Here is a 14210-nt window from a genome sequence, read left to right as displayed (position 1 = left end):
ATTCAATCTACAGCACAAAATAGCATACCATTTTGGGGCAAAATAATATTGCACAGTAACATGTTTTAACATTCACTATCAACAAACTTTCCTTTAAGTGTTTCAAATTTTTTTTTTGGATGCATGCAGATCAGTATAAATGAAAAATAAAAGCAAGACTGTAGCTGAAGCTTTTTCAACAGCTACCATTCTTCCATATACCCCATGCAGAGTGTAGCTGAATTACTCTAACATGAATTAGAAATCATTAGGCCTCTTAGGATGAAAAGTATCAGTGCAAAACAAACAACTGCTCCTATAATCAAAAGAAATCCAAGACTGAGCAAATCCTACTTGATACTATCCTATATCTTCACCTTTGGTAGTTACTGTAGATCTGGACTTGGAATCCAAGAAATGGTCAAAAGATCTTCCAGCCGTCTTTCTGATTGACCAATAACCCCCAACAATGTAACAAGGCTTAGAAGAAATGGACAAGGCATTGTGCCCATGAAGAATAATGCAGCATGTAACTGACCACAGCTGATGCAAGGAGGCTCACTACATCTCAACAAAAAGGGGAGCAGAGGGTGGCCGTTGTTTTAGATTAAACAGCTATGTCAACTAAGGAGATCAAGTGGCTATATCACAGTTGACTGGATAAATTGGTGGTGTGAATGTCTCCCTGCATTAGCCAGACCGGCACGGGTGGGGCTCAGCCCAACACAGAGTACAACCAGAAGAACAGCCAGCAGAAGAATTTTGAAGAAAGCTTTGAACTTTGGGGCCTCAACCCACATGGTCCTTCCTGGAGAAAGTGGATGTCCACTGTCATGATGGTGAGAGACTGGTACTAGGCATTACATTGGTATTGAGATTGAACTGTATATTGCAATTGCTGAAATTTTGCTAAGTGTGACTTACATTTGTACTATGATTTCAGTACATTTTGTGTGACTCTGCAAAATCAAAAATCCTATATAGCATCAAATATCTTCCAATAAGTAAATATGATATTAAACATTTCCCCTTCCACATGTGGAATACCTGGAAGAACCTGGTCAGAAAGTAATGGACCCTGACAGACTTACAGTAATGCTATATGTATATCTATCTCTATATCCATGTGTGTGTTGTAGGAATTGTAGAGGTATGTTTTCTAAGCTTCTTGTGCAAGAAGGGATCTCATGATATCATGAAGTTCCTTGACTGACTGAAGGAGCAAGGAGACTACAAATGTGAAGTTAAAGGAATCACAGAATCACTGAATGTTAGGGATTGGAAGGGACCTTGAAAGATCATCTAGTCCAATCCCCCAAAAGGAAAGGAAAATCTTTTCTTCTGATTTTTGTATTGTTTTTTTTTATTGAATAGTCATATTCATTAACGCTGAGTAGTGTCTGCTTCAAATTTTTTTTATTAATTTATCTACTCAATGGCCTTATACAAGAGCAGTTTTATACTAACTCAATTTTTATTTCTTGAAATACCACAAGGATTTTCTTTTCCCATTACAAACTTAATTTAAATCCAAAATGTATAAATGTTTTATGAAATGATATTAAAAAAGAAATGTTTCAGGTCAATCAAACATTCTTTTCAGATTAAATGTAAACATTTTGTTTGGAACTTTTATAAACTTTTCACTTCCTTGTATTTGAATTATTTTAATTTATAGATGTTATTTTAAAATGAAAAATCCAGTTGATCCAAAAATGCCAAAGTGAGGTGCTGTCAAAACATTTTATATTTTAGGCAAATTTCATATCCTCCACTATGTGTATCAATCAGACAATAACAACAGTTCTCACTAAAGCTTTTATTTAGTAAGATATAGCTATCTTCCCAAGATAGGACATACAACTCCAAGTAATACATTTATGGTTTCCCTCATTTTTGTTTCAACAAGATGATCTCCAATTAATAATCAAGGCCTCAACAAGTATCAAATATATGATCTCCAATTAATAATCAAGGCCTCAACAAGTATGAAATATATATATATATATATATGGGAGTGAAGATGTATGCATCTGCATCATTTTTATAAGATATGCTTTTGTACTATTCTGGTATTTGTATTTACTCATTTTGTTAAAAATAAGAATATTCTGAGTAGGATCTAAATGAACACATAGACTGTGCTTCATTTAGCTGTCATTAACATCCTAAAGCATACTCTCCATATTTTTTCGTGGTGCTAAGCAATACAAAAGGCATCATGCACTGCAGTGTCTTCTATTTCAAATACAATGGACTTGAACTAAGGAAAAACATAATTTAATTTGCACAGATACTCATTTCAGCTAATGTTACTCAGATTTCCATAGAAGAATGTTTTAGCAAGAGATTCTGTAGGATGCCCTCAAGTGTGCTTGCATTATACTTTGTAACTACGTGTGTCATCCTGATACTATCTGGCACTTCCTTTTTTCCATTTTGTTGAGTAGCCAGGGGGCTACTTGCAATAGAAGCATTATTCAACATGAGAAAGAAGGCAGAAAATAGGGCCCTTGTGTGCAAGTTAAGCTAAAATCCGGCCCATCGTTTCTAAGAATTTTCTGTCTTCCTACATAATATTTCATCTTTTCATCTTTTTTTTTCATCACTTTCATATTTTTCCTTTATATTGAAAATTAATAAAAAGTAGCTTTTTAACATTTTTTTCATCCATCTTGGAGTCTTCTCATATACAATCTCTTTGTTACTATTCACTGCTCGCTTTCCGTTCTCTCTAGATATTTCTAGAATGCTTTTATATTTCTTTTACTCACCTAGGTAGCATTGTTATATTTGATTTTGCTTTCTTTGCTTCGCTTACTTTACGTTTGCTTTGTTTGCCAGACAGATTCCACCTAGTCCTTTCAATCTATTCATGTGTTAGTTTGGGGGGTGTTTGGTTGCGTTTTTTTTTTTTTTTTCCCTAGGGTGAAATGAATAATGCAAATGACTTTGTTGTTACCTAACAAAAAGAACTATGTAGCTTTAGGTCTAGTTCTTTATTGCTTTACTTACCTCCCTGCAGTGAGTGGTGTCTTTTGATCGACTTTCATCAGTCTTTACTTAAGCTAAGCATCTGAATTTAATTGACTGCAGTATTTTATTAAAATGTATCTTGATTTAAATAGCTTAAGAAACAAAATAGCAAATGACAGTTTCTAGCAATCATGTCTGTTTTCCCAAAGAAATGGCTTATTTATTTTAGAGTGAGAAAAGGAATTGCATGTTAAGGCAGACATAGATAAAAGCTATTCAAATTCATATAACATCTTGTATTTGAATTTTCTTTCAAATAGCATAGCTTTAGCAAAGAAAATATATATAAAAGCAAAGACAACATTGTAAGTAATGTACAGTAAATGCTAAATTGCCATATATCCATTATACAGCACATCTGGCATGAATGCCAGATTTGTAAGCAATAACTTGTGATTAAAACATCTTGATACATTACATTGCTAATATCCTATTCCACAACAGTGTCTTTCAACTAAAAGACTCAGAGTGCTTTATGAATAGGAATGTAAAGTAGAACCTGGCTCCAAATGTTATTGCCATTCAGAATTTAGTTAATTGATGAAGTAGCTGGCAAAGTGTCTTACTCAAGACCCAAGCATATTTTCCTCTTCTATGTATTCTACCCATCTTTGGCAAAACCTATGTCCCATTTTGAAATTCATTTTTAGGAAATTACATTTGGATCCCTTCATTTACAGTGCATTCACAAACTCTTTCCTCTGTCCTTTACTCATTATATCTGATCTTGTCCCCGTTAGCAATCTCTTAGCATATTGAAAAGTATCAAAATGCCATAGTCCCAAAGTTCCATTATTGGTGCATCTTTCTGGAATTTCTGAACAGATGAAAAATCCCTTATATAAGAATGTTTACATAGGGATTGAAGTAATGCCTTACAAAACTCCAGTCAGGCTAGGATCAGTAAATCCTTACTGAAGAGGAAAAGAGAACTGTATCAATCCTAACTTTAAAGAATAAATAATAGTTCTCTAAAATTAGGTGAATGTATTACAAAGATATTTGGGTCAATGCATTCCAATGCAATTTGTTTAGGAATTTCTGTTTGTTTGCTTATTTTAACAAAGACAGATAGTGCATGCTCCATAACATTTTAATTTCATCTCCAAATGTTTCTCAGCAAGATTTGGGTTTTCATACTATACACAAGAATGCATGCAGTTCTATTCCTTTAACAGATCTTTAGTTCAGCAGCATACAATTGAGGCATATTTGTGAGCACACAGCACGTATTGGCTTGAACATTAATATTGGAATGAGATCATTTGCTAGTAATGGGGATTTCAGTTTTGAACTGTGATCACCTTCTTCACTGAGAATCCTTCATAGGCTTGACTTCAGGTGTTTGGTGTCACACTCAGGAATGAATGCAAAATACATCTGCCCATACAAGCTCATGCATTGCAGGAATCAACATTTGACTATAAACACAGACAAATTTAAAATGTTTACCTTAAAAAGGAGGGGAAGGGGGAAGTAATTCAGGTGCTTTATTTCAGTAAATTAATAGAGATGTTGTATGTATACAGGTAGAATGTCAGTAAAAGACAAATATGATAACAGGGAATGAAATAGACACCTTACAGACAGATATATCAGCCAAGTCAAAAGCTTCTTGGTTCAGTAAAAGCTCCTGGCAAAACCATTTAAGACAAATTTTAAAAACATTATAGAAAAATGTCCTAGTGTACTTTATAGGAGCTGCTGGTTAGTGATGTATTAGATCTCATTTGATTGATTTCTGTTAAGATTAGGAACATACAACATACTGGCTTGCAAAAGGAAAACTGAAATACATAATAAAATAATTTATACAGGCTGTATATAGAGAGCAGTTTTACTCATCATGGAAATAAATCTACTTCTTTGTCTGAAGCTATCAATTAAAATGGTAGCCATTATTCATGAAAATAAATATATAGTGTGTTATTCATGACAGGAGAATGTATCATGTATAAGTGGTCAATAAATCATTTTAGAGGAAAAGTGATATGGAAGGCAGTGGCACTTAAGCTTTCAATTTTCATTAAAATTGTAGCTGCAGCAAGGTATTCACCAGAGATTCAGTTCCTGCCACACAGTCCCATGTGAGGACTCCCTGCTGTTCAACAGTGATCTCTGAAATTTACAGAAAACTCTAGCCCCTTCTCCTGGACCTGACTCTGCTGAGTTCCAAAACCTGCCAGAGACACTGGAACGGGACAATGCAGGGCTGAGCTCTCCCATACCATGTATACTCCTCCTGATCAGTTTTGAAACCTACCCAGCTTTGAGTGTCAGTCCATAACAGGCACCAAATTTGCCAAGGGGAGCATGTGAAAATTTGCTTGTGGACTAGATGCTATTAGTAAAATAGGACAACAGAAGGAAATCTGTTTTACAGCATATTTAACTACATTTTCTTGTTTTCCTTATCTTCTTTTCTTCTTGCTTTATCAAAATGTCCTTAATCTGCCATCACTGCACCTAACTGTGCTCCTCTTTAAATCAATAGGCCACGTACTCTTATGTGATCACACTGTCATTTTCAAAACAGTTAATTCTAGTTGCTTTGTTTTGACAAGATTTCCAACAGAGGTTTAATTTAGTGGCAGTGAACATACTGGCAACTCAAATCCTGCTAGGCCACCATCTCAGGCATATGCTGTGTTTCATACACAATATTACATGTAATATCATGACAAAAATATCATGTGTATAAAACTAACCCAATGCCGGTTATAGAAAAATGTTGCAAATAAAATTAACGCTGCAATGCAGTTACATACCAATTGATCTTCTCACTCCTTCTCCAAACTTATCCCAGGGCAGACAGACCTTTTCCTTTCCCCAAACAGGGGCATAGATGGAATGGCAAAGCCATACAACCATTATTCTTTTGCAGTCCTCAGGTCCCAGAACCATCTTATTGACATTACAGTGCAATCAAGAAGCTCAAAGGCTGAATTAAGTTGCGTCAGCCACAGAGCTCTCCCCTTCCACCTCTGCTTTGGGAGGCACAGGTGAGTTGCATAGTCTCCATTTTCTCTACTGATAAATACTGCTGAAAGCATTTCACAACAGGATTTGAAAATCACTCATGTAGGTAAAGAGAAAGAAGGCAAAGGGAATGACCACAATCTCGGTTTCAGACTGGAATGAAAGACCTGATTTAGTCAGCGAGAGTTTTGTTAATGTCTCTAATAGACCTGCATCCTGAATATATGAGTTAAACGGTTTATGGCAGTAAGAGTCATATGGTAGCTCCCTTTTTGGCTAGTTATCAAGATTTAATCATTTTTTCAGTTTAATTTTATTCATTGTCTTAATCTTTTTTTCAGGCCTAAATTTTCTACCTGACAATCTTTCTTTAGATTTCCATTTTCAGAGGTTTTCTTTGAGAACAGGTTTTTTTGTCTATGGATTTTTGCTGCTTACAGAGACAATTAAACTGCTGATGATAAGTGCAACGGTATCAGGTTTTACATGCTGTACTGACAATAGATCATCACAAAATCCTCCATTGCAGTTTACATATCTTGTAAGCTGTTGCCTTTTATTTACAGCATACTCATAGCACACTGTTGTTAGCCTTTTCTGCATTGACCTTCCAGCTAAATGAAAATGGTTTGTTGGAAGAAATTAGATTACCAGTTATGGTGTACAAGTTCAACTTCTCTGATATTTGCTCAGCTGCTATAGAGGCAGATAAAATTCCAAGAGAATTTTATTTGTGCAGGCTGTATACTGTCATCTAACTGACCGACCATGTAGCTCTGCTCTAAAGCTACTCACATGATCCATCAATGTTTTAAAAATACTGCAGCAAGTTTCCCCTTCCTAGGCAGAAAGCAAACCTTCAGGACAAAAAGGTTTCCTGGTCGGTTTCTGTCCGTGAACCTCTTGTGACCCCTTCTAAATTCAAATTTGCTGTAGGGTTCAGAAAGAAATCCAAAAGACTATCCAAGACCAGAGATGATAGGAACGGAGGAACAAATAGCCAACACTGCACGTTAGGAAATCTGTCTCTATATAGACCACAGTAACTGCCACCTAGTGAAACACAACTTCCCCCTCTTAGGATGGAGAAACAATGGTTTGGAGGAAGCTGGTACCAGCTGCTGTGCTGCTAGGAGTTTTGCTCACTAATTGGAAAATATTTTATAACCCTTTTATATAGTTTTAATGTCTTACTTCTTCTACCCAGTAAAAGTACATGTTTCTGGACACTGGATCTCTCTCTTTCAAATAGTGCTTCTCATTGGGAAGCAGGAAATGGCAAAAGCACCCACACTGAGCTTAGACATACCTATTGCTTTAATTTATAAATATGCAACAGATTCATATGCCCACAGAAAAATAAAGGCTTATACATCATATTCAGTATTCTGTTTATCACACATTTCATAAGTATAAATATATATGTAACTATGTGCATTTGTTTTCTCCAGTTGGATAGTATCCATAGAACATCCCAGTCTTAAGTTCATTTACGTCTAGTGCAGTAAGAGAAATACAACTAATAACATGATGACATACAAGTTATCTTTAAAAACACAACAAAAAAAAAACTGCCATTCAAAATCACCGCAAGTAGTGATATATCAATTAATCAAGGCAAAAGTTACTCCAAGTTTCACTGTTTACCAGCAATTTCATGTATTGCCACTTTCTTCCTCAACAGTAGTCATTGGAGTTTCACGTTATAAAAGGCCCTACTCTGAAGTATTGATTCTATTTAGTGATCTCATTTTTTTCTTGAATGTGGGTTATATTTAAGAAAACATGGTAAGTTGGCATACATGGATGTTGGAAAAGAACAGTGCGTTGTGGTCTAAAGACAATCTCGCATGTAAGGGGTTATTGTACAGGTAATGGTGTTTTTGATGATGTTGTAAAAGAAATGAGAAGGTTGGTACAAAAGAAAATCTCATAAAATGAGGGTGCATGATGTCCTCTGCCAGCCAGCTGAGGCTGGAAGGGGCTTGGGTGATTATTACTGAGCAGTTTGAGTAGATTTGTTCTGGTTTGGCATTTGAGGTTTTGGAAATAAAGCAAGCCCTGAGGAAGGGGATGCAAAGAGATGATGTATGGTAGCGGACTTCATTTTTCGTTGTACAGCTGGTGAGCCTGCACGGTGACTTACAATTAGCAATAAAGTCCAGACAGCGCTTTACAAATCGTGAGCTAGGTGAATCCTTTACTATCAGAAGAATTGAATACCTTCAAAGAAAAAGAAGCCTTCAATGAATGCCTGCTGAAATTTAAATCTTAATTCATTCCAGCTATGCTTGGGCCCCTTTTAGTTTCTCTTCCTGTGAACATTCAAGCAAGCAATCATTCCTTGTAGAAACCAAAATTTAGCTACATGGGTTCCATATTCATATCAGATGAAATACATTTTTATATGAAATGGAAAAATAATTGAAACAGCAAGGGGGAGAAGGGGAGATGTCTCAGAAAAAAACTTATCAGAGCCCTGCAACAGCAGCAACTGAGCACCCACCAAAAAAAATGCCATTTATATAAAAAGAAGCATATGTATAGACATCCTATAGGACATGCAGGAAAACATAATAAGTATAATATATATATATGCAGAAATTTCCTATATGTTACAAATATCTACACCTATACAAATCTGTATATATTACATACATTTTGCATCTGTGTTATTTTAAAAGTGACCTATAAATGTTTGGTGGTTTAGTTTTTGGAGTTTTTTCTCCTTAGAAAGAGGATTTCAGAATGATTGTGGATTCCCCAAAGTCTGCTGCAAATAAATGCCGATATTAGTGACCAAATGTACATATCCATGAGCACAACTGTCAAGGTGATTACCAGTGGTCTTTAAAAAAGAATTTTAAGATAGTTCCATATGCAATGCACATGGTGAATTATCACCCCCAAGGGCAGCTTCACAAATTGGCTAACTGTGGTGTCTCATTTGAATGTACAAAATGTCAGAGAATACACAAACACTCAAGCCTTGTTATTTCGACAGCAGATAGCCACATAACTGGTTGCTACAGAGCAATGCCTATTTCCTTTAGAAGTTCAATAGACATTTTTATCAGACAATATTTCTTATTCTGAAAAATAAAATAAAATAAAAGGTAGTATTCTATTATCTGATGATAATATACTTCTAAAATAAGACCTCTTTATCTCATACATGCATGTGTGCACATCAAGTTTAAATGATCAGGCTAGGGAGCTCCATTTCCTCCTCCCTGCTTCCATACAGGAGGTGTCATACAGCCAAAAATAGTAGTTTCAACTATTTAAATGTTTCAACATAGTGAATGACACATTGATTCTCCTGCTACTTTCCCTCAGACTTCTTGGTACTGGGAACTAGGATTGTGCTGGCATTGCACACACTTTCTCTCAAGCAAAAAAAGGATTGCAGCTGTGTCCACCATTATCATGCAGAAAGAAGCAGTAGAGGACTATGATTTCAGATTTGAGGGTTTGGATTTGTGAGTTTATGAGCACTTTCAGATCCTGCTAATTCCAGAGGAAGTAGGAAATGCCTAGCACTCAACAGGAAGTTGAGGCCTTGTTCACGCTAATATCAGCTTTTATGTTTTAACATAACTTTTATGCCTGTGCAAGCACACAGATGAGATTTTCAAACCTGAAATTTTTTGACTGCAGATGAATTACTGTAATTACATCTCACTAAAGCAAGGACAAAATACTCCTTTCTTAGCTATGAAGAAAAAGGCTATAAAGGGGAAAGTTTTTTTCCATGCCAGAAAATGAATGCATTCCCTGGACTCAGTCAAATTCTGAAACATCATGTGTTGTCAGTATTCATGACTAGGAAAAAGACAATAAACAGTGTAGATACCCAGTCAACTCTTCCTTTAACCGAGTAAATTGCTAATCTGAGAACTTCTCTTTAACAGGGATGACCTGATGAACATAGTCATTAAGACTTGAGAAAAATTGCCAGGCATTGTGCACTCCCTTACTGTATTGGATCTTTTATTTAAACTGTTAAACTGAAATCACTTGTATACCAGTTAAAAGAATACCTACAGGGTGGTGGGGCTAGGAGGAAAATCATTCTTCCTATTTATTGAATTTTCATATTGAGAAAAACAGCTATAGGATTTGAAAGCACATTTGCTGGGGAAAAGAATTTGCTAAAGATAGAAAACACAGTGGGGCTTTTCTCCAAATTCCCTTGCTGATAAATGAACACTAATGCTTAAGCCCTTCTAATGAAGACAAGTTTACCATGGAATAAAGTCGTCAATGATGAGCAGAAAATAGAGCATTTGTAAATACAATGTAGCAGAGAATGATAAAGCACATCCAATTTATGCAAAGATGTGCTTGCAGCAGTACGATAAATAATATCCACATAATCAATTACTGGAAAAAAGACAGACTGAATAAATTGTTTTCTGGCAATTTATGGAAAACAAGCCTAGCACAAAAAGGACAATTTGACTTTAGTCTTTTAACAAGATTGCCTGACGAGCACTAAAACCAAACTTACTAATGATTCAAAGGACACAATATTTATAACTGCCTATTTTCATTAGCAATAGAATATTGTAAGTAGGGCAACAACAGAATTCCTTTTTTTTTTTTTTTTTTTTAAGTATGGTATACAATGTAGTAATAGAAAGGTGTACATATGACATTATACCTGAGATTCTCTGGTTTAAAAACATGCAGATTGCAGGGGGTAGGAGAGGAAGCAAGAAAAACATATTTGAGGCTCATCAGTAAGTTTTAATAATGGGATACCATAGGTATTTGAATTTGGTAGTGTAGACGTGCATTTAATAGTCTGATCCTACACTCACTGGTCTTATTGAGAAAGTTTTTATTGAGCTGGGTGGCATAGAAGCAGGCCTTCAGAGAGATTTCAGAATAACATTGAAACAGAACTGGGAAAGTTGCAAATTATAAGACTGCTCCTTTTCAGAGACATTTATTTTATGATCCTAAATATCTCTGAGACGCAGAGAGTGTTTCTAGAAAGCATCAGTAACTGTTTAGTATACTGAAAATATTAGAATGAGTAAAAACAGCCATTTTGTATCCCAGGATTAGATTTGGAAGACAATGTTACTGAAGAGAAACAATTCTCCAATTCCCCCACCAATCAAAAGAAAATAAAAATTAAAGAGAAAATATCTGGGAGCTGACAGCATATAGAGCATTTGCCTGTAAGGGTATTCAAATTTTCATTAGAATCTGCATAAAACAATGAGATAACTAACTAAAAAAACATTTAGCAGTTTATGACCTTCATTCTATGCAGAACATTAAAATTCACATAACCTTCACTTTCCTTATGAAACATTCAGTGATGCCTGTAGCACTACTTATTCTATTAGTAAATAAAATACTGGTTTTATTTTGATGTAATTCCAGCATTATAAAAACCTCTCTCTTCATTCATCCACAGACAAGGTACATCCAAGTTCCAGCAGGCTAAAGTTTGTTATTTGTCCTACTTATGTGACACAGCCCAAACTTCATCAGCTAAGCAGATTAAAAGAAAAAACCAATAGCTAGCTGATACAATGCTGAGTGAGATTGTTGATTGTGACTGAGAAGATAGAGTATGAGACCGGACTCCCTAAAATTTGCTATTGACTTTGGGATTTGGGTAGGTGTTTGAATCTATGCACATGATGCCATCCCTCTATTTGGGACTCTGTATCAAATTTGATCTATTGGCTGTACAATTTGCATGTTTCAGGGTAATCATACCTTGATTAGCCATGGTCTGATTAATGGAAATACTTGGTTGTTCAAAGGTCTAACATCTCCCATCAGCCCATAAATCTTCAGGCACTGGTCAGGCTTCACTGCCTACAGAGTTACTTCCCAAAGTCTTTATCACTAATCCAGGACTGTAAGACTTCACTGCACAAAGATTTATATGCTGAAGCATCCTCATGTTAACACTTATGTACTAAAAACCTGAAAAGCAGTTGCTGCTCCGTTCCTGACCCAATTAACAGTTATGCGCAGAGACAGGGGCTGTAAAAATCCTGAGTGGAGTCAAAGCAAGCCAAGCAAACACCCAACACAAGTCCCCAGGGAGCCTTCATAAAGGTTAGAAAGGTTTTGTGTTGGAGAAGCTATGCCTTATGTAAAGTATTCATCCGTGACAAGGTTAAAGACTTCTTGGAGATTGGAAATGACCACGTTGAATATTCAAAGTGTATTTACCTTGCACTACACATGCAGATCCCTGAAATGTTAGAGCTTCACACGTCACTGAGAAAAATGTGACTAAAATATACTAGAAATAAACTGTAAATATTTACATCCTGAACATAATATACTGAAGTATAACACCATATAAATTACTTTCTGAAACAAAATAGTAATAGATAGTTCATTGTTTCATAATACTGCTTCAGTGTTTAGGATTCAACTGTAATATTAATAGGAAAAAGAATTTCAGCTTCATGGAAATATCACTTGCATTTCCCAAGTGTTATACTTGTGCAAATTGATACAGCACCAAGGCTAGGAAAGTCTTACACAGAACACAAGGATCTAGCCCCCACTGAAGCATCAGTAAAATTTCCAGTGAAAAGTATATATCCACATCATTGTAAGCACAGAATATTGGAGACATGGTCTAATATGCTGGAGTGAACCTCAAATGTAGGCATAAGGGCACGTTGATATTTCTGGATGGCAAAATTCCTCCACAAAATGTGGTGGTTTTTTTTTTGTTTGTTTTTGTTTTGTTTTTTCTTCACAAGAAAAAAAAAATCAACATTGTACCTGCTCTATAGAGTTACTTCCTCAGAGAATCCTCCATTTCTAAATGCAACAGAACCCCATTTTATTAACTGTCCTCAGAATAAATTCTGCATCCAATTTTCCCTTCTAGTCAACCATGCAGTGTCAATGAAAGGCTTTCCTGTCACAGAAACTACAGGAAACACATGTATTTTCATTTTAATAAAGTAACTGATACTGATAATAAAGAAAGTTACAAAAAATACTTTAAACCTTTATCGCTATGTTTCTCATGGTAACAAAATGAGTCAAAATAGAAAATATCTGATGAATAGATTTATGTTGGCATATCAGAAGACTATTAAGCATCCTTGAGAAGGTTAAATCCTTCATTTTGATTTCACGTTGAAGTAAACTATGGACATCACTCCCTTCTTAAACAGCAAAACTTTGTATGCAAAGACCTTAATTAGCATGGAAGCATGGGACAACCTTTTCTGATGCAGCTTTCTCTCAGTTTAGATCTATGAGGGAGTGTCCTCTAGGATCAAGAATATGTATGTACAAAGAGGCAACAAGACTGGGCTAAGCAGAGATGAGAGGCATGTATCATTACCTTACCAGAACTATTCAAAATTTCCCTAGAGGTGAATCTAATCCGAGGCTTCTAATTGTTGTATCTGTTCTGACTTCTGATTAGAGTTACTAAGTACTACAGAACATCTTTAATAGGGAGTACACACTCATGTTGCTCCCAGACAAAAGTCCAAGCTTCAGTCTCCACTTAGATCATACTTGTGAGTGGTTGTAAAAAGCATTATCGAAACTCAGGGGGACAAGACAGGTGACACTCTTTCCATGATGAATTTCCAAAATCCAAAGTTTTCAGACAGTTTAATGTTATAAGTTGTTCTTGCAAGAATTAGAATCAAAATCTCCTACTTCACTGAAGTAATCTAGAGAAAATGCAAAAATAAGAACTACACACATTTGCAGCCCTCTGACCATATCCTTTTTTTTTTTCCTCCCTGCCAGAGGGCTACCTGAGCAAAATGTTAAAAGAACATTTAAGTTTGAGGGCTTGACAGAGCCATACACTACCCTGAATTTAGAAAAAAAAATAGGAACAGTAAGTTGTCATTAGCAATTAAATACAGTTATCAACATGAAATTGTTGGTAAATGGATTTTTTTTTTGGCTAGATAATATCTATTTTTAAAATGCTAATAACTTCAAGCTGACAGCAAATTGCACAAAGACTACATCATGTGAGGAATAGAAATAATTCTACCTACAGTACATTCACCTGTGAAATACTGTGTGTATGCACTTTGCTGATTCCTGTGAACTTCATTTTGAACAAATCAACCACAGAATTACTCAGGATGGGAAAAAGAGGGAAAAAAAGAGTGGGAGAAGGAGATATATTTCATGAATAAGACAGCATTAGTGTTCTAATAAACTTATTTATTTATTTATTTAAA

This window comes from Anser cygnoides, chromosome 4 (genome assembly GCF_040182565.1).
Source record: "Anser cygnoides isolate HZ-2024a breed goose chromosome 4, Taihu_goose_T2T_genome, whole genome shotgun sequence".
Lineage (NCBI taxonomy): Eukaryota > Metazoa > Chordata > Aves > Anseriformes > Anatidae > Anser > Anser cygnoides.
Note: the sequence above shows the minus strand (reverse complement) of the source record.